At 36.2% G+C, this 22948-nt stretch overlaps 1 protein-coding gene across 1 annotated transcript in view; it reads right to left on the minus strand.

The window, feature by feature from the left end:
* The window catches only part of IGF1 (insulin like growth factor 1), a 56194-nt gene that overhangs the window by 21087 nt on the left and 12159 nt on the right, over nt 1-22948 (minus strand). The window lies entirely within an intron of this gene.

The following is a 22948-nucleotide window of genomic DNA, read 5'->3' on the forward strand; positions in this document are numbered from 1 at the left end:
TTCAAAGTGCTGCCTGTGGACATATAACAGTCCCAGGCATTCCATTTTGTTGTCGTACACTGATTTCCTTGGAGCTTTCTTTCTTTTTTTGTCAGTTGCTAGAGCAAAAGAGGTTTCATATCATGCAGGTCAAAGTTTACTTACTAGAATTTTTGGCTCTCATTTAATCTACTGTACCAAAGATGTGAATGTTTCTTTCCATGTGCTACAAGCAGATACTAAGTCTAGTCACAGTGTTTTGAAGCCTTCTGAAAGTAGGCCAAGGCACAGGATTCCAAGAGTTAAACAGCTGGCTTCTGTACTAACAGCACTTCCCTTTAAATAATGCAAAGTCAGTGGAGTAATTCAGCAGGGCTTGTTTGTGATTTCTTTTCTTTGATTTCTTTGTTTCTCCTTTTTCCTCTGAAATATCTCACTGGTGCTGCAGTTTGTTCTGCACCAGTAATGGTTTCAATGGCAGAAGCACCAGTGCAGGTGAGCTATGGAAATTTTAGTGGTCAAACTGTGCATTTTGTGGAGAACTATAATCTATTGCTGTAGCATTAGCGTAAAAAATTATATGAGAAATAGCCCAGGATAAACCCAAATCTAATATACTGTTTAGAGGTGTCTAGAAAGAAATGAGGTAACATATCCTGGAGCTTTTATGTGACTGTATATGCTCTACATAGTGTCTTCCTTAGCCCAGCAGTAGAAGTCAAGATTGCCATTTAAAATGTAATTCAGAGAAACATCATAAATCTGAAAAACAGTGTACTTACTCACTTTACATGCACTTAAAGTCAATCTTCAGCTACAAATGCAGCTTTTGAACTAATGTGAAAGGTTATTGACCTATTAGTGTACTACAGTCTTGTACAGAGGATCTCAGAATGTTTCCATCAAACCATCAGCATAATGTAATTTGTACAATTTTGAAGCATTTATACCAGTTTTAGGTGGGCTACCTCTTTGAGGACTCCTCCAGACAATTGTTATGACCAGCTTTTTGTCTCTCATTATGTCTGGTTCGTAGCTTAAAGTATCTGAATGTATGTAAGCATACTGGGAGGCAGTAGGTCATTCAGACAGAATTATTCTGTGGCCTGAACTACAAGGTTGAGACTCTGTGGCACTATTTTACAGGCTAGTAACTGAGCAAGCATACCCTGACTGCTAGACCCAGGGAGCTGGTGGCTGGAGTGCTTTTGAGTTGCAGGTAGCATCTGCCTTGTGGTGGTGCTGAAGATTTGGGATCCTGAGTCTAAGATTCATTTTACTCAGCTTTACTATAGGGAAATTAGGGATCTAGCTTCAGATAATCCAGTCAACAAGCAAGTGTGTCTGGAGAGAGACTTACTCCAGTTTTGAAAACTTTGCTTTTAATGAAATAATCTCTTGTCCTCTGCAAGAGCCTGTGTTCTTTCATCGACTAAGGATAAAGTTACTTGATCTACTCTTAGAGTACAGACACAACTTCCAGTAACTAAACTTGAAGAACATGAATTCCATTGGGCCTGATTTGTACTAAATCACAAGATGCACTCCACACTGGTGGAGTAAAAAGCCATTCCCTTTTACTTACATTTTAATAACAATAAATATCATGACATATTCTTCTAAAAAGCATACCAGCCAGTTTACTGTTTTAATTGTGTATCTTCATACCACTTTAACCATTGTGTTCTGTTTGGTCGGCTCATATTGTCAATTTTTCCATTATAGAAGCATGGGTTTGTAAAATAAGAGATTGTTGATATCACTTTTCATCTCATTGTGATCTTAGGCAGATGGTTTAATATTATACTGGTAATGCATCTTGAGGGTACTCTCACATTTGTAATCTCTAGTTGGAAAATTATGAGTCAATGTTCAATCAGCAGGAAATGCCTGTATTTTGATGCATCCATGAACTGTTAAAATAAACAAACAAACGTACAAGCAAACAGCAAATCTTGTGACCCATTGTAAAGTCCTTTAACAGAAATACCTCGAGGTTTCCTTGTTGCAAAGTAGGCAATCTGATTTTCGTGTAATAAGCTGCATGCATTTTGAAGCTACAATATTTAATACTTAGCTTCCATTTTCCTTCAATTTTTTTGTTAGTGCCAAAGAATAATTGTGCTTAGACTGATTTTTGTTTGTATTCATCAAAATGAGCATATATTAGCATTTATAAATGCTCAATGAATGAATGCTCTGGCTCTGAAGTCTAATTTAATATGCATGAGAATAGAGGATAAGCTTTATCAGTATGCACAAGTAAAATCTGTATGAAAGCATAAGCATTTGTTAATATTGAGATATTGCAATAGAACTACTGCTTTGTAGAATAGTGGATTGCATTAATTACTGAGTCTAAGGTAAGATATTTGCTCTGAAATTCTAGGCGAGTAAAACTGGGAAAACATAGGCACTTGGTACTGATCTGTAAGAAAAACCTATCAAGACTTCATAGAGTGTTGTGCCTGAATAATTTAAGTTTTATAAGCTGCACCTTATGAAAAAATGAAATCTCTTTCATGTTTCAAATGGAGAGTAAAATAACTATGATACTTCTTTAAAGTCTGTTAGCTGAGAGATGCAGATTTATTCCGAAAGGTATCTTAATTTTTAATTTATATGTCTGTGTTTATTTAATCTGCCACATAGCTGAAGAAGGTAATTTTTTCCTCTAGAAATATGCTTTCAGAAGCATTTTTTTTCTTCATTGTGTATTTCATTGGAAAGAAAATCATCTCCTCTTCCCTTAAACTTATTTCCAAAGTAAAGCACTTGTAACAATTTCCTCTCACATATAGCTGTACTGTATTCTGCCCTTTTTATGGAAAGGCTGCTTTGGAGGCCATTAAGTACCCTAAGCATGTGATAGAGCCATTATGCTTCACACAGTAGTTCCTAAGCCAGTTGCAACGTGTGAAGAGAAAGACCTGTAGTTTTGTGAGCAGTGCACTGGGATACGAAACGGAAATTTCAGAGTTTAGAATTCTTTTGAGGAAAAAAAGAAAAGCAGAAAGAGTGGGAAACAATATAATGTATTATTTTACACCAATTCAGTGCTCTGGAGGGTGAAAACCTTGCCAACCTAGCACAATTTACAAGCCTACGTCAGATCCCAGGCCTGGAAAGTGCCAGATGCTGCCAAAAAATATATACTTTGGCAAAGGAAATGCTTTGCTGGAGGGAAATTCACTATTGCAAGAATAACCAGGTTTATCAGGGTTTAGGACAAGATAATTAGAAACCAGTTGGTCATTGCTGTATTTAAATGTTACCCATTAGTGCATCAAAGAGGAAAATGATAATGCAGTGATCCAGCCATAGTAGGCATACATTCTCTCCTTTTTATATATGCTCTCACAGTAAATAATTGCTGCTTACCCTTCTGTGTGGTGGAAGGGTGATTAATCATGATAGAACCTTTCCTACCCATATCTCATAGCCAGTGTAAAACTCCCTTGTATTTGGATTCCCAAATGAATAACAATGCAATAAACATCATTTGGTGAAATCCTAGCATCTCTAAAGTCATTGGGAAATCTTTTAGGTCAGGGATGAATGAGGTGCCAGAAGCTGTGTATATTGAAACTGTTGATCCAAGGTTTATTAAAATCAATGAAAATGGTTCCATTGCCCTGAGTAGGTTTTGCATCATGATAATAAACGATCACTTGTTTTTTTTTTCCTTCCAACCTTACATTTCAGTGAGTAAATATTATCTTAAGGACACCTAGAGAGATTTGCAAAGAATGGATGTGATTCCTTGAGGGAGGTAAGAACAAAAGAGTCTTTACAATGTGAAGCAGAATGGCTTCTACAGGGCTAATGCCACTGACCCCAGAACAAGCAGTACATTGTTTTTCACAGAGTGATCAAGGTGACTTACTCTGTAAGTACTCATTGGCAGTCATATTCTGAGAAATATTAAATGACAAATTTGGTACTCTTGTTCCTACATTTTGGAATCAGTCATCAGGTTAGAGGCAGAAGGTGTGAATGGCTGTTGCATTAACTCCTGTGTAATCACAGAAACCATTCAATGATTCTATGATAATGCCTTTCACACTCTCCAGGAGTGCACCTATAGGCACACTTTACAATTTATATTCTAGTTATAACTCAAGTAGCACTTACAGAGGAGTAAGCAGTTGAGCACAGGTCACTGTTACCTTATCCACCATGGAGGCAGATGGTTTTCACTCCCTTAATAGAAACAAGAATGACAATAGAAAAGAAGGCAGGAGGGAGAGAGAAGATACTAGCAAGGGCCTGGCTCACTTCTCACTTATACCAGTTTTGTATTTTTCTAATGGAGTTAACTTGAGTCAATTTACTCAAATGTGCTCTGAGCTCTACAGCTATAAGTTCTTTTTAGTAAGATCTGACATCATTGCCTAGGGCTGTGTCAGCAAGAAGCATTCAGCCTCATACAATGGTGCAGCAACAGAGCATAAGGAATAAAAGTGACTTAGATTTTTACCTGTACCAAACTGTCTGGATCTCGTTAGACTTTCAGTTATCAAACCTTTCTGTACAAGCCAGAATGACATTACTTTAATTACTTCAAAAATTACCGTAAGAGTAGTAACATGATGTAATGCTTTTGATAAAAGTCCAGCATGTAGTTTTCTTATGGCCAATGTTGTAAGTGTGAATTATTTTCCAGAGTACTGACTTTTGACTGTCTGCTACTTTTGGCACAATGGGGTACTTTTACTTGTGAAGATTGACTTATGAGATCCCTGATTACCAAGGACACATTAACCACTAGATTCAGAAAAGGAATGAAAAGAGAAAGATTAAGAGACAGATTCTTTTATCCTCACTGATGTTAAACAGTACTTTATCCTAAATTAACAGAGCTCTTTGCAGAGGAAAATGGTTCTTAATCTGAGTAATACTTATGGAATCTACCTATCAATTATTTGAGCATGAGAAGGCTGTGGCAGTGCCAAGAACTGAACGTACATCAGTGTAAGAACCAGGCCAATGCTTGAACTGTATACCTGTCCTCCCTTAACCTTTTTTTTTTTTTTGAGTCAGTAGGGCATGTAAAAATCTAATCTTGAAATAAAACATCCCTTTGAGGTCATGATGCTCCTGTTAAACTTGTCTAATGACATTAAAAAAAAATTGAAGCATTCCAGTGGAGTACATAGTAATTAGGGAGTGAGGATGAAATGAGTTTTGCCTCGCTAAAATACATCATTCATCTTTCACTCAGACTGGATTTCTACCAGTTTTAGCTCCATTTCATAGTGATTTAATACTGCAATAGGAGCTAGGAGAATCAGCTGTAGTGGCAGGAACATGAAGAAAAAGAAGTCACTGCTGAATAATAAATTAAACTACTCTTGTTCTACTTGACCATCTTGTTCTACTTGACCTTGTTATTACTGAAGACATGCAGGGTGATATAAAGGAACATTGGTATAGTGCAGGGAGAAATTGGTTCCACTATAACATCTGAAATGCCAAACTGCAGTTTCTGTAGGGTCATTGAAAATGGAAGTGCTTCTAGGCAGTAAAGTTGGTTTATGAAGCAAATAGGAAGCAATCCTTCATTTACAGGGTTGACAATGGCATCTCCAGTCACAGTTTTTGAAAGGGAATGTGGTTTCTGAGTAGCTTTTTTCAAGTTCTCACCTGTTAAGTTTCAGTGGCTTTTCAGGAAAGGTCTAAGGTTTTAAAGTTCATTTCCATTTAAAGAGAAGTTTTTCTAAGTAACCAGAATTATTCCTCTCTTTTACTATTTTGTAGCTATATTCCTAACTTGTTTAGACTTGATTAATGATCAAAACCTCCGCATCAGTTAAGGATGTTTTTCAATGGCTTCTCTTATTTGGCAACCCTGCTGTCCTTTTGTTTTGTTAGGTTTTTTCTGTGGGGCATATAGGAATACTATAAAATGGCTCCGACAATGTTGAAGTTTTTCTGGCTTTTAAATTCCATGACTTTTCAAGTTCACTGACTTCATTTGAACCACAGCTTTCAGCATCCACAAACATTTAAGGTAGGGAATTCAGTTCAGGAGAAAAGAAGTAGGATGAATAAGTGTGCCTACAATGCTCTACACTTTTTTCAGTTGTCACACTGGTGAACTAATGTGTAAGGTTAACAGTGACTGTAAATGTTTACTCTCTTAGATGTGTTTCAGCCTACAAAATCATTCTCCCTAGAACTGGGCCAGAGGTTTTGCACACCATGACTTTCACTTCACTAGGCTGAGTCCATCCCTGCTCTGGATCTGTGGTGATTATACAAAACCAAAAGGTTGTGGAACAATGAGAAAAATACTTGTCTTAAGCATGCGTGGCCAGTGGAGGGCTTACATTGTATCACGCAAAATGAGAAAGTAGAACCAAGTAATTCCTAGTCCAAGTGCATTTCTAAGGAATCTCTTTTGGAATGAGATTCTAGGTTTAGGATCCATTTTGATGGAAAAAAACCTTTAAGAACATCAGGTCCAACCATTAACCCGGAACTGCCAAGCCCACCACTAAAACATCCCTAAGTATAATTTTTACACATCCCTTAATTCCAGGGATGGTGAATTGACCTGTATTCATTATTAGAAACCATAGCCACCATTAATTCTCAAACTTTTAATACCTATAGTTCAGTTTATATTCATTTAAATGTTAAAAAATCTTGACACCTGGAGGGCTTTAAAGAAAGCTTTTGGTCATCTGGAAGTGTAGATTCTGAGTTGTGTCTGATGATATTTCTTCAACATCAGCATCAGTATTAAAGTCTTCTCAAATATTTTTCTTGTGAGTCTTTAGATATTTAGTTCTCTAGTTAAAAGTTAATTGTATTTGAAATTAAAGTTCCAGTGTTCAAATATGACAAGAAAAGTCAAGCAATACAAAGAAAGATTTTGGTTCAGGCATACACATCAGGTACACACATTTTTCCTTAATGAAATAATAAATATTTTTAATAGTAGTTGATTGTAGTTGATTCTAGAATTAAATCTGATATTAATATACATAAACAAAAGCAAATAGGCTAGCAAACTTCTACACTAAAAAACAACCTAACCACCAAAATCCTTGTAATCTCCTTGCTTCTTCTGTCTAATTTGATATAACTAAAGGAATGGACAAATGTAATTTTCAGATATTACAGATGTGCAGTTAAAAAGCTATTTTTTAAAAAAGTAACATATTAAAATTGAATTTGTCATTAGCCAATCAAATGTCATTAAAAAGTGGAATAATCTACAGCATTTCCTTTGACTCTTCCTTCAGTAAGTGCCATTGCATAACTGTGATAATACTTGCAACCTCCTGCACTCATAGTGGATGTAAATGTCAGCAGAACAATGTTTATTCCTCTCACTCCTTCCTTACCAAAGCTTTTTAGAATTCTTTCCATTGAGAGTGATTTTTGGATAAGATATGACCATTACTCTCACTAAACCTTTGGTCAAAATGTATACCAAATGAAAGTTTCTGTGGTTTGGGAAAGTTGGATTATTTTTTTTTCCCTTGTTTTTCACTTTGAATTCCTCTGAACTTCTCTTTGCTGTCCAGAAAAGGAGGTGCCAAAATAACCCAAGGATGCTGTGCAGTTCTTACTCTGGAAGTAAGAAGTTCAGCAAGTTTAGTGAGAGTGGCTGTTCACATAAAAGTTCCAGTGTAAGGGCCTTAATCAGAATAACACTTTCATTTTACAGAGCTCATTTTCCCCATCTGGGCAATTCAGAAAAGTTTCAGTTCTGCACCCAGGGTATAATCCTAAATGAAGGCACTTCCACTACTCTGTTTGTCTAAAATGGGTCTTATTTTCTTTTTTTGTTTCCAAATGACTATCTAAACAGTGTGTTTTGTGATTTTGCCTAAATATTTGCCATGTCTCCTTATCTGTCAGATGTTTATGCCTCTCGTGCATTACTTCTTGTCTTTTTCTAATACCAATTTGTAACTTTTCTAATGGATTTCCTAAGTTCATTCCAGCATTCTAGGTATTCTTTTGTTTATCCCTCAAGCAGTTAGACAGCTGGGCATTATATAAGCTGGTATCAATTTTAACTTCATAATTGTTTTGCCTTTCCAACCAGCATCATAAAAATACTATGCAATCAACTATGATCCTTCTAAAGATTAAAAGCACACACAAAAAGTAGTGTATATGGTTTTCTCTATGCAACTTCAGAAAAATATTGTTTGTAAACCAGATAATTTAAATGTATATCTCTTTCTAGAAACTAGTGACAATAAAATGCAATTGACATAAGCATCATCCTTGACATTTTTTTCTAATCCTAGGGATACAAAGAGAACCCCCAAAGTTTTGATACAGAAAATAGCTGCATGTTATTGTCCTGTGTGGGACTGCATCCCTAATTTTGTCTCTTCATGTGTCTGTTTCTCTCTGCTTGCATGATTGCCATCTTTTGTGAATAGCTGCAATGCAGCTACCTCACAGAATACTACAGGTACCACAGAGGCATATATGGCCTCTCCAATGGCTTCTTGGGTCTTCAGCTGTAACGGGAATATTACATGAATTGCATGGTGTAGTGATATATATAGAAATCTTTTTCTATATCATATGAGACAAAGAAATGGAGCTACTGTAATGAATATGTATCACTAGCAAATAGAACTGGAATTTCCTCATATTATTTATATTATAGAGGAACTGGCTACATGTCTGGAAGATTTGAGTGACCAGCACATAATAGATAAAATTTACCCTGCTATACAGGGACTACAAAAAGGTTTTCTGTCCTTTAAACATTTTTTATCAATTGTTCTTAAGGTCAAGCTTTCCCGAAAAAAAAAAAAATATTTAGTTGAGAGGGACTGCAGTTTATTTCTGCATCACTCTCAAGTTTTTGGATACCTTTTTTCAATTAAGACCTGTTTATGGCCAGTCACATACTAGCCCTGAAATCACATTATCTATACCACCTGTTAAGATTACCTGTAAGTATATATACCTTTTCCTCTTCAGTGTTGAGATCCAGAAGCTTTAATAATTATTGCAACTTCCAGCTAGTGTGTGTTTCTGGAATGCCTGGAGATGGACAATGGCATCACAGTCATTATTTTGCTACCGAACTTTTGTGCAAAGTCTGGGCAACAGTTTCAGCTTCTCCTTTACACTAGAGGGCTCCTTCACCCTTAGTTAGCACCGTGCCAGTGCCCACATGTCCAAGCACTTGAAACCCTTCACAGTCTAAGGAAATGTCCACACTCCAGGAACTGCCAGTCTTCCTGTACCTTCACAGAGCTTGCTTCTGTATATTGTGACATTGTCATCTCAAGGGAAGTATCAGACATCAGAAGTATCAACATTGTGATAATTTTCTCTCCTTCTTACTACATTAAGTGGAAATGGAACTGTTTCTGAACAACGAGAAGCTTGGATGCCCTCCCTGTTTTTTTCATCCCTGCGCTTGAAAATGGTGAATGCCATAATCGAGCCATTTGGAAAACTGGAAATCTTACCTTGAATGTTTACTAAAATTATGGTCTCTAGGTAACGTTTTTGGAGGGTATTGAAAATCATGTTGCTTGACTTTCTGCTGGTGGAATGCCTTCCTTAATTTAATTGTAGAACCGGGACCGGCATTTTAACAGACTGCAGAAAATGCTTATGTTAGCTCTTCATGCTGCAGCAGTTTTTCCTTCAAGTACCTGCACTACAGTGGCTCAAATAACAAAGGACTAGAAAGAGAAGAAAGCTTAAATGTCAGAGGAAGTAACCTCCCATGTGATAAATACTCCTCACTGTTTTTAGACCAGAATTTCAGATAATTTTGACCTGTAAATACACTTCTGGAAAAAGAAAAAATAAATTGGTAGGGAAGATGTGTAAGTCTCAAAGTAAACCACTTCTCAAATGTCTGTCCTGTACTCTGTCTGTTGGCCTCTTTTCTGCATTATTAATAGTTTTCTTAATTGTCTGTGCAGGATTTCTTAGCATTAATCAGGCTAGGCATTCTCCATTTCTAGTTTCAATGAAGTATTACGGTAGAAACCCAGGAAATTTACAGACAAAGTAGCTGTGTGCTATTGTTTAGTAACCTTTTCTGTTTCTTAAGTAACTGAACCGTATTCAGTGTGAGGGACAGTGTTGTCCTTTCAAGTAATGGTGCTAGAAATTGTTCCCAAAACAGTGAGTTATGCTGATATTTTTTGCTACTGATCTCCACAGCTTAAGCACTTAAGCCCTACCCTGCTCTTTGTCAGCTTCGTGGTTGGGAAATGTCACTGGGGTGACAGCTGGTGAAGGGAAGGCAAAACGCAGAGAGGAAGCACTGAAAAATGCTTGGAACACGTCGCTGTGGCGTCGGGAGAAAAGAGGCCAGAAACACAGAAAACAATATCTGGGTTTTAAAAACCACAACGTCTTCCATCCTAGGTAAAAGCCTGTTTAGTACTGGTCGTAATTAAACTTAGCTGCATCATGAACAGCATACTTATCAGAACTCCTGGCCCTTCTTCAATAATGCAGCAACAAGGAAGATTATCCTTCCCCCTACTCCAGGGTGACGTCATTGTACTGATAAGTAGGACTTAGGAAAGGTTTATGTTCTTAGCACTAGAATTAAAGAATCTAATACTCCTTTTAATATAATAATTTCGAGCTCCACTAATTTTCAATGCTTATCTTGCAAGATCATTAGGAAATTCAGAGAGAAAAAGAGTGGGGTGATCTAAGGATAAATAAGCTGTCTGCTGTAGTGTTCCTCTACCACTGTATCACATCTGGCAAGCATCTACAAGGTCTTTCGAAGTGATATACTGTAAAATTACTAAGAAATGCGGTCTTTAAAAATTCAGACATATTGTTAACATTTTAGTGTTGAAGCTGGTAGTAATTATTGAGTACTATATTGGTTTCCTAATAGAACAGATGTTCTTAATATATTATTTCACATTGTAAATTTTCACATTAGACACCATACTGGCTCAAGATAAAATATCAGTGATAGGACACTTGTGCTTTCTTTCTGTTCAGAAGAAACCAGACATTATTGCACCATGTCCTGTATCTTGTTCAGATTCATTTTGACTCATTTCCTTACAGAAATTGCTTAAACCTCTCCAGAGTTCTTCATGGACCGCTCATTCATTATTGTCTCAGTGCTCTGGCACAATTATAAAAAGTCATACTTGGTGGATGTAGAAGAAGAAAGATTAAGAGTCAGCTCTTCTGGATGGGCCATATGGCATCTGGTATAGCTCAAGCTGGAATCAGTGTGGGGCAGCCCAATCCCTAAAGTACAATTCATCCTGTCTTATTGCACAAAGTGCATAGAAGTGTCTGAAAATTAAATATTTCTGCAAAAGCTAACTAAACATCCCGTAACATAATCATCAACTGAGGAGCAGAACACAAAGTTTGGTAATCGTACACATAAATTACAATTGTCACCAGAATATTGTCACTGACACTAATAGTTGGAGCAGATAAAAACACCTAAACTTCAGCTTGCCTGACACATTCTAATATTAATCTCTGCTTTAAAACTGTTATAACTAAACCTGTACTGAGTTTCAGGTTTTGTGTATGTTTTTTATATGTTTTTGAGGGGTTATTTTTGTTTTCTTCTGGAACAGGAATGGCAAAGAGAAAGGTGCAGCAAAAAACATTGAGTTATTTCTGACAATAAGATTAGAAGCTGCATGAATTTGCCCCTATTAAAATGTAACCTCCTTTTCTCTTAGGAGTATTGCTGCTTCAGTGATGTGAAGGTAGAACCTGGGGAGGAGGCAAAAAGGAAATGCCAGTGGTTCAGCTATACCTGCTTGTGTCCTGCACGTGGAAATTCACCTAAAAGTTTTAAATTTACAAGATTCTGAGGTATTTATCAGAAATGGTAGGTATAGAGGAGGTAGATATAGAGGAGGTAGAGATATGTATTTATATTTATATTTATATGTTTATATTTATATTTATAGATGCTGGATATATAACACTGGATTTATCAGCCCAATATTAGTGTTTATCAAACCAGTAGTAGTATTTATCAACTCAGGTCACTGAAGACTTGTATCATCACAAGTGTTTTTCTTTCTATACTCCCTCTCATGAGAATTTCTAGGACTTGTTATCTAGCATCTCTTCTTCTCTTTAGAATGGTTGCTATCATTTGTTACTGTTACTGTAACTAAACCTGCTCTCTGATATTAACATTTCCCCCTCTGAATATTGAGGGGAGATTTTTCATAAAAAGTTGTTTTTTTTTTTGTTTTTTTTTTTTTTTTTTTCCTTGGACCCTACTGAGGTTGAAGGTAAAAGAGATGTGGCTACTCTGTGGTTAGGTGATCTGGGGTGGGTATTTCTATAGAGATGCTTCATGGTCTGCCTCACAGCCTGCTTTAACAGGACTGCAGGACTACTTATATAGCTATGCACTGCCATGAAGTCACTAGTGCACAATGCAGTCACTGCCCAACCCAGATCTGGTGACAAAAATTGGACACAGTTACATGTGCTGTGCATTTGTGAGAGGAGAACTGTCCTTGAAACCTGGTTCAAACATGATTCACCCTCAAAGGAATCAAAGTCCTAGTTCAGGTAAAGTAGCTGCCAAATACAGAACTTTATTAGCAACTTTTAAAGGCTCCTCTGTCTTAAATTATGTTTTCTTTTGATTCATCATTATTACCTCTTTCCAGATGAATTTTTTCTGCCTTACTTGTAACAACTTTCTCTCGCTGCTAATTCTTGCCTTCTTTTCTTCTACATGTAATTCGGATGGATAATGACTGTTTTTAAAAGAAATATACTAGAGTGAGGACTCCTTTAAATTAGCAATTGATATCTCAAAGATCAGACTTTTTTATTCTATTCTTCCTGCCTTAACAGCACTGGAAACTTTTGAGCAGAGTCTCTGTGAAATTTGAAAACAGAAAACTTCTCAACTGATTTTCCCCAAATCAAAACTACTTAGCAGTTCCGAAAAATAATGCCTTCACAGTTCATTGACACAGTATTGACCCAGAACTAACAGATATCCTACCTGCAGGGAAGTCACTGACTTCAGGGAAGTTAACCTCACAGGAATATTGATAGAAACAGGGCTAGGGAAAGAGCATGCAAAGCAAGTGCGCTCTTCTCTGAGGCGACTCTTTTGATTTATTGCCTCATGTCTGTGTTAGCATTGGCAGAATGTTGTGGAGAATGAAAAGAAATTGCTTACTAGGCTCTACCACTTTATTGAGAGCATGCAAGGAAAGTGATGTGAAAAGTGGAATGTGTGGGGAATTAGAGTGAGAGCACAGTATTTTGTTGCTGGCAGATGTCTGCTGGGCTTTACCATTTTACTGGGGTGGTACAATTCAGTTGTTATGACACATCCAGGAAGAAAAACAGAAAACACGAGCTTGAGGCTTGGAGAAAATTAAATGATGATGACTCAGAATTTACACCCCAAACTAAAATGAAGATTGAATTTGTTTAGCAGAGGACTCTGAAGCACACATGAAGAAATGAGCTTCCGATTTTCTGGAGCTTTGTACAGATCTTCAGATGAAGAGGGTAACATTAGAAAGCTAGTGTCAAGGTGAAAGGCAAGGATGATTACAGATAAACTGCAAGCTGAGCGTATGTTTTTGCTTCCATCCTCTTTTCAAAAGAATTCTTTTGTTCAGTGTGTAGTCAGCCCCACATCTGCTTTTGCTGAAATCCAAGGAGAAGTCTTTCAGTGCCTAGAAGTGTTGTTGTTTGACTCGTTTGGCTGGGACACGGAGTTTCAAGTAACCTATGAACTCTGTGCCATATACTTGCAGTAAGCAGAGGGTCTGCTGGGGTCATCTACTTAATTTGCCATTAAGTTTTATGTAACTCTTACAGCATTGTTTAAAAATGGTTTGAGGGATTCTGTAGTAATATGGCATACATTAACTTTTAGTTTGAAAGTAGTAGCCAATTTTTATCCATTATATAAACAGATCTATTTTTATTATATTTGCTGAACTGTCGTCTTAAGTCTGATAGACTACTATGTATTATTTATCATCCTTACTGTAATGTGGCATTTTCCTTAAAGCTTTAACCATTCCAGTGGTTGAATTGAATATGGGTGAGCTTCTAAGAAATAGTATTTGGATGGATCTGAATGGTTACCTGAATCGAGGGATTTCAAAAGCATTTGGAAAGAGGATAAACATCATTGCCTCATTTTCACACATGGTGAAAGACAAACACAGATAAAATTTTTTTGTTCAAGTTTGTATAAGCTACTTAGTCCCAGAGCTAGAAATAGCCATGGCCCTCCAGATGTTTTATTCTTTATCCATTGCCTATCTACAGAAGAACTTAGTTTGTCTTGTGAAATATAAAAGGTGCGAGTGATTTTACACCAGTTTTACTCCTTTTATTTGTCTTACTTCTGGATTTATGGGTTGCACAGAAAGGATCTGTGTTAGTCATAATTGTCTACTGCTGGACTCATCTGTTTCAACACTTCACCATTTTTTTGTGTTTGCAAAATTTATAGACAGATTTTCTGTACATGCAACAAATTTGTAGCATACCACGAACACAAGTGACTGTAGCTTTGATACCTGAAGTAGTCTGTGTTCAAAATTCTTGTTCACTTTAAGTAGCAGCTATAATTGCCAAGTGCTGAAAGACCAGATGATCGTCTTGCTGTTTGTTACCAGAGAAATTCAGGTACTTCTATCTTCGTCAAAGTAGCCGCAGTCTACACCAGATGATGGTGCAGTATGGGCCGTATCACCCCTTATTTTCCAAAAACATAGTCTCAAACATTACTGACTAGTAACTAGCTGTTATTTCATATTTTTATGCATCCTAAAGACAGAGTCGGTGATCTCCTCAGTGGCTCATCAAGAAGGCAGGGGCTACAGTACAGAATTGCTGACGACTGTCACCATATAGAGGGACAATCAGTTCAATGAAGTGCCTCTGATTTAAAGATCCAACTTACTGATATTCTAAAAAGGACAGGAAGTAGATAACATCAGATACTGCATGTCACTTGAGGCAAAGGGTACGTGTCATTCCCTTTACTAGTACTTGGCAATAATGAGTTCTGTTTATCACCAGCCACTTGGCAACAAGAACTATTCCTGGTCAGAGCTTTGCTGCTGCCCTGCACAGCAGCTGCTCTGGAATTTCTGAAGGTTGCAAGAATGAGGCAATTTCTGTTGCTCCTGTGAGAACAGAAATAGGATAATGATCCCTTGGATGGGTGCTTAGTTTTGAAGAAGAGGAAAGGAGGGTTACATTGCCAGTTTCTGTCACATGCTGCTTTCCATCACTTGTAGTTGTTGGGCCTAACCTATACTAAGTTAGTTTGTCTGATAGACCATTCACTAAGTGATTTGAGAGTACTATGCTATTTATTGACTCTGTACATTGAGCTGCAGCATAGCTTATTTCTGAAGTAGAAGCTCAAGCTCGTTGTCATACAATAAAATGGTCAGGATTAGCTCTCTTACCAGACTGTGAATTACAGCGGTGATGAAACCTGTTCTTACTCTATCTGTTGTCTGAATCCAAGCTTCAAGTGTTAGCATTGGCTTTAAAGCTTTACATTTTCTTTTCCTCATTAAAAACAAAAAAAGAGCTCATATTTCAAAATAAATCTCCTGAATTGTACTTTATTTAAGATCTGACGCAGCTGAGATTTCAAGCCACTGAATGCACATATAATGCATTTTTAAAAGTGACATTGCTATGGTTATGAGTTACACAACAACATGATGTCAGCCCTTTGATTGGTGTCATGGTATTTAGCAATGCCACTTGGACAGAAAAGTCCACACACAGAAGGCTGTCCAACAGTTCTAAGAATTTTATATCTTTTGAAGTATTCAATATATTTCTTTACGTGTTGAAGTGCTGGCCTTCCAAACCCTTGTCTTTATTTTCCAGCAATCTTGGTGAACTTGGGGTCACTGGATTGCGTGCTTTCTCACTAGCTGCACTGAAATCAAGCAGTCATCAGCTAAATTACTGTAGTTTAAAATCTGTCTAAAATGAGATGAAAGTGGTACTTTACACCAGCATTAGGACTCTGTTTTCAATATGGCACAAGGGTTGAACCCAAACCAAGGAGTTCAAGGTGTTTCAAAGAAAAAGTGGATTTTCGGTACTGGCCCAAAATAAAAAGAAACGGGACTTTCAGATTTCAACTGCCTACTTAAGTCAAAAGTTTTCATTGATTAGAGATGTTTCAGCAAAGAAAGATTTTATTGTTCACAAATATTGGCTCTTAGTTTTCTAAGACATCACTCAGTCTACTGAGATTATAGCAGAACAGAAAGACGAAAACTTTATCCAAATATTATCAATCTATACAGACAATGTGGCAATGTCACTGCATCTGTTCATTTGTTTGGAAAAAAAGTCAAATAGGGGACAATTAGTATGGACTGGACCATAAAAATCATATTTATCCATTTAGGTTGTTCAGAATAAGCAAGTTTCCAAGTCTTGCATGCAATATGGTGATGTAGACTGGGAGAAGCAGGAAAAAAAAAATTGACATATAAAGTGGCTTTTTATTTAGCAGATTACTGTCCACTTCCATCAAAGCTCAGTATGTGAAAAACATTGGGCTTATATAGTTGACTGCTGAGAAATGTACTGGCAGCCTCAGCTAACATACACATTGTGAAATTATTTGTATGAATTCTTGTTCAGTTGGTAATTTCAATTGACTACCCACTAATGGATAAGCAGAATTCATGTTGTTGTTACTGTAGATATTAAATTACTTATTCCAGCTGAAAGTTTAGCATGGACTGGGAGGTGTTTACACAGCACCTCACAAACCTTTTGTGAACAGATATAGGGCCTTTATCACCTTTCATGAGCTTGTTCATTAGCTGATAAGGAAAAAAAAAGGTTTTTATGTTCTTTTTAAATTGTTTTTAACCTTTTCAATTAAAATCAGATCTCTTTACTCAACAGAATTCAGTCATTGAAAATTTAAATGATTCTGCATTGAATTCTGTTCATCATCAGCCACTTGGCAAAAAATCCTATTCCTGGTCAGTGCTTTGCTGCTGCCCTGCACAGCAGCTGCTCTGGAACGGCTACAGCTCTCAATAATGAGGCAATTTCTGTAGCTCCAATGGAAGCAGAAAGAGGCCAATAGTTCTTTGAAGAGGTACTTCAAGTTGAATAAGAAAAAAAAAAAAAAAAAAAAAAAAAGAGGTTACATCTCTTTTGTTTCCAGCTCGCAAAATTAGTGTTAACTCAGGTAGGACAGGGTTGATGCTGAAGCTGCTTTTGCGCAAGCAGCACACTTGCAGCTGCATGTTTTAAAATCTGCTTTTGCCTTTTTACTTCATTTTCAGCAAGGTGCTTCTTCACTCTGTCTCTACATTAAATTCACTGACATCTGTGTTCCGTTTTCGACATACAAAATACTGGTAGAAATGTTAAAATTGCTTTGTAATATTAAGCCTTGTCATTTCCAGTTGGATATGCAATTACCAGAGTGAAAAAAACCCCAAAACAACAAATCAGTGTACAAATGCTTAGAGAAATAGATGGTTTCCTGGGAAATTGTTGAGTATAATATACTTGTCTGAGTGCTGCAATCAAATATTTCTATGATGAACATTCTAGAGGAATTTATAAGGATAATATTAATGCTTGTTTTCTGCTGTATTTGGATCTCGAAGTCAATAGGGCATGAGGACACCCATTAAATACGGAAGGCAAAAATAAATATTTAAGTGATTTTTCATTTCTCCCAAGAGTTGTGCATCCTGCATAACTATGCATGCAATTCTTTGTTAAGGCTGTAGTCATTTAGTAATGGACTGTATCAGAATTTTAAAATGATTGGCCTGTGACAAAAATTAAGGCTAATATGCCCTGATTTTAAGGCAGCTTAAGTCATTAGCTCTTTCATTAAGCTTTTCTGTTTGAGTTGCAGCACATACTTAAAAATGTATCTAAATCACACATTTCTGTATTATTTGTGGTTATACAAACTAATAGTAAATATTTACTCTATTGCTCCTTATATGTCAATGTATTTGGAATTATTGCAGCAAATTTAGGTACTGTCAGATGGTCTCACTTCAGTGGAGACTATATCTAAGTAACATACATGTGAAACCCCAAAATAAGGTATTCTAAAGGAGACTGAGAGATTTTTAATGATATTGTTCTGATCAGAAGATAAAGAAAACAATAAAATATGCATTGACTCCAGCTTCCTACAACAATTATTTTTCATTCTTTATCCCTTATTGGATGTAGGCTATGTTTAGACTTCAGGAACTTGCAAATGAGTCTAGTAGAGAGGTAGTGTTTACAGTACCTATTAAATGCTGTCAGTTCTAGAATAACACTTATAATATTTATTCAAATTCAGCCTTCATTATTTTTAGCTCTCTTGGGAAATTATTAGCTTTCATATGATGCCTCACATATTTAAGCTAGAAATAAGAAGATTTTATACTAAGCGTATTAGTTTGTTTAACGTCAGAGAGGAAGCCAAGTCATTATGCCAATTCTTATTTTAAAGAGCTTTTATCACTATATTTTATCACTATTAAATTGATAGGGGTTTTTTTTTCAGAAGTAGTCAATAAGGTCCATAAGTAAAATTTAGAAAAGCAGCTAAGACCCCAATTTGCATTTCCAAAGATACCCAGACAACTAAAACCACAGGCATGTGCCTAGAAGGGTTTAAAAAAAAACCAAAACAAAATCTTGGTGCTATCTATCAATCTATCAGTGATTTGAAAAATCTTTCGTGTCCATCTGCCTATTCAGTGCATAAACCCCCCCCCCAAAACCCACTGAAAAGCTGCCTTACATGTTTTTAGGAACCTTCAAGGTCTCACTGACTTTGCATGAGACTTGTACTAATTTTTGAGCATAGATTAACACTTAGAAGTTAGTATTCAGTCTTCTAGATGTAGCCACCTACTTGCCACACAATCAAGAACATTTTAGACACTTTAGTAAGCACTTACGTATGAAGAATTGATAACTTTTAATAGAATGTACCCTGACTAGTAGGTGAACTTCAAAATGACACTGTGAACTTTTCAAGTTGTTCTGAATGAATATTAAAAATGAGGAGGTTTTCAATGTGCGTGTACCCTTTCAATCAGGCACAAGTAGTAACTATTGATTGCTCAAAAGAGACTCTATTTGCTATATTTATAATACAGAAGGGAAAATATCAAAAGTTCAGCTGGTAGTTCTTCAGGAAAACAGATGACTAGTTAGAAACCAGTGGGAATCCAGTCAAGGGAAAATATTTGTGGTGCAATGACACTTATGGCCAAAAGACCTAGGAAAATCAATGATCAATGTTTTCTTTAGTGAGCATAGAGAACTTCTCAAGTTAACTCATACTGCACTCAGTGCAGTGAGCCAAAGATAGTTGAAGTTAACAGATAGCCTTCAGTAAGTATGCACGGATTCCTGATTCTGCGTTATGAAGCGAAGAAACTCCTGGACAGGGCCAGCCCAGATTTTTAATATAACTATTTCCCCCCTTCTTGGGTACCATCACTTTCCCCTTTTTAATTTTTCTACATAAAAGGTTTTCCTTTACAATGTCTCTCTTTTCACTGTCAAATGAAAGTATAGACATAGATCTTTTTTTTAATATTCCATCCTATAAAACCGAGCAAGGGCACCCCCACCTTTTCATAATTCAAAGATAATAATTTTACTTTCAAAATCTGTTGCAGGTTAATGGATTCTTGATGGAGGGTTCAAGACTGATTTATTTAAAAAAAAAATTGCACTTCTTCCAGAGATCTAAGCTACATCTCTTTCACAGAGTAAAGAATTCTATTTGAAAAGAGCAGCAGACAGTAAGAATGTCACCAGTTATGAACTGTGCTCATTTTATTAGTATTCATCTTAGTGATAACAGGAAATAGTTGTCTTTATTGCATCAACTCCTACTGCTTTCAAAACCTAAAATAGTCTGACTACATAACAAAGTTTACAGTAGCTGACTTAATACCGTTAGAGCTGTAGTTGTAGCATTTAATTACATTGCATGCACAAAGAAATATAAGGGCCAAATTCTACAGAAACATCTTCCTATTATTTTTTGAACAACTGTATTCTCTGACCATTGAGCTTTTTGAAGTGATTGTATCTTGGGATAGCTATATTAGATCTCCTGTATCTAATTCCTTAAATTATGGTGGAACTTCTCAAGTGTATGAAAATTATTCATGTGGGTATCTCATAGATTACCCTTCAGTTCAATACATATCAGTGACTTGAGAGAACATTTCTACCTCATTTCCCTCAAGCCAGACCAGCTGGGAATGGTACGATGCACAATATTAAAAGTATCCTGAAATATGGTGAACTGTATTTATATTAATTCATAGCAAATATATATAATCCTTTCAGGCTTCTAATGCTGAACTCTAACTGTTTCAAAACAATTCAGTTACCAAAGAAAGTTTGTCAAGATCTGACCAATGTAAAGTACAATTTGTCTTCACAGGTTTGGTGAGGGAAATTTAACTACTGAAACTGTGGGTCAATGCAAAGGGATCAATTTAGAGAAGATAATGGAATGCATTTATCTTTGAAGTTGTTCTGTGCTGCTTCTATATTGCTTTGGGTGAAGGGAGGAACTGATGTGAGGCAGGTAGAGGGGCTTTGTGCTGTTGATTCAACTCAGTGGGTAACAACTTCAGGCAGGGATCTGTCATACTTCAGTCATCTGGCTTTTGTAGATGAGCTCATTAGGTCAGCAGTAGCTATTTTTAAAATCTTCAAGATGCCTGAGTATCTCAAAGCTGGATGCCTGTTTTATCATTGAGCATCTCAAAACTGTACTTGAGCATATTCTTCGTCCTTTTTCCATATCATGCTTTATGGCACAACATTCTAATGGAGAAATACTTATTTTAATACCTATTTAATGATATCTGATAACCAGATGTTGGTCTAGATTTTAAATATTATTATTGTCATGATTTCTTAAAAAACTGTTGGGCCATCTATATTCATAGGATTAGAAATGAATCTGTGTGAAGAGCAGTGTAAAAAGTTAATTCATTTTTTATGCATTAATAAGTGCACCGTCTCATTGCAGGAATAAAACATGAAGAGTATGTTCCATCCATCATATCAAGAAAGATAGATAAGCTTTTCCCTTCTACTTTTACTGTTTAAGAGTGGAGTGCTTTTTCCAAGAGGATTCACCCTTACTCAGGCTAAGGCCTGGGAGTTCTTAAAGGCAAAGGAGCAACTCTAACTTGTGTTAACCTGCAAAAGGCACTTTTTGGGTCTTTGTTTAACTGTATTGTTCCACAGCAGTTGAAATAAGCTTGGATTTGTTTTGATCTTCACACTGAAGTTCACTGTGTGGTCTTAAGTGGATTAATCCCAATAAAATTTAAGTTCTTAATGGAGAGTCCGTACCCAACTGACTTAATTAACTTAAGGATACAACTGCTAGAGTTTTCTTACTTGAGGTACTTGGGAAGAAAATGTCCCATGGGATATTCAGAATTTTAATTTCTGAACATTTCTAACTCCTCTCAGTGACTGTAGAATGAGCTTGAAGAGGTTCATCACTCAGATATCTTGTTTACATGGAATGAATCTGAACCAGAATCTCCCCCTGCCTATTGGGTCAAGCTCCGTTGAGTCTTGATCATTCAGAAGGTTCAGTTTGTATATGGATAAATGAGAATGTTTGTCACAGATTGTCTATAAAGGACTGATTTTAAAAGTCTTTTGTCTGAAAAGAGGTGGAAGGAATAATGCAGTCAACAACAAAAAACATAAACGAGAATTTTTCTAATACACCAATTCTTATCTTAAGGAATAGTGGAGGTTCAACGACATCACCTATTCTTCCTACACCTCTGTTCCTCCCTTCTAAAAAACCACCAAAAAACATCAGTACGGAATACTTTAAAATGATGAAATTAAAAACTGTAAGTAGGGTCATAATGCAAATTATTTCATCAGTTCCTCTGTTTTTGTTCAGTGCCCATTGATTTAGAGTAAAATGCCAGAAACAATTAGAAAACGCAGAAGTGTTCTAAAAGCAAATATATAGGGTGATTTTGCATTTAATCATAGCTACATATTTCAGGAATAAACATGGCTTTTATTCAGAACATGTATTTGCCAATAATACATCTGATTAAACTAGGAAAATTAGACATACTATCAGTAGCTTGCTCCCAAATTACACAAGAAGAAATTAGATACATTTTCAGTAGCTTGCTCTCAAATCTCTTCAGTCTATGAGTCACCAGATTCTTCCTGCCAAACTAAATATGTCTCTGAAAGGCTGGAAACTTTAATGGAAAGAAACATAAAACTTGAAATACGTAGGAAAAACTAAGTTTTTTCATGGAATACCTGTTGACTAGTAATTCAGGAATTCAGGGGATGTAGAAACAAATTACTACATATTACTTGTCTACAGAAATTTCTAAGTATGAAATATATTAAATTTAAACCTGCTGTGTTACCTAAAATGGATGTCCTCATTAGCTTTCATGTAACCTAAAGTAATCTAGGTAGACTAAAAAAAAGAAGTTGTAAAAAAAAAATCATCATAATAGTGACTTATCCAGTGATAATGATGGGGGTGAGTTGCAAGAAACATTAAGTATAGTTTGTGCGAGTCTGAAAAATCCCTTGTAAATTGGATTTATTATACATAGTATCCCACATTCCTCAAAGCTAATGAAGAATGTACTCATCTTTCCAGTTTCACAACCAGAATGACATCTTCTGTACCATTTTCCCCACACACCTTTCTTTTCCTACCTTTGCATAATCCGTGCACTTAAAAACATTCTTTAGAACACAGACTGACCATGAAATACAGAGTTTATGTATGTTAAGCTTTTATCCATTACCTTAGTCAGATATGGCTGTTAATTGACATTCTTTTAAAGTCAAAACAATTTTCATAGCAGCTGGGGGGGGGTGACTTAATTAGTTACTGATTTGAAGACAGAAATAGTTAATAAGTATTGCTAGAATATTTATTTTCAGA

The sequence above is a fragment of the Heliangelus exortis genome, chromosome 1 (assembly GCF_036169615.1).
Source record: "Heliangelus exortis chromosome 1, bHelExo1.hap1, whole genome shotgun sequence".
NCBI lineage: Eukaryota > Metazoa > Chordata > Aves > Apodiformes > Trochilidae > Heliangelus > Heliangelus exortis.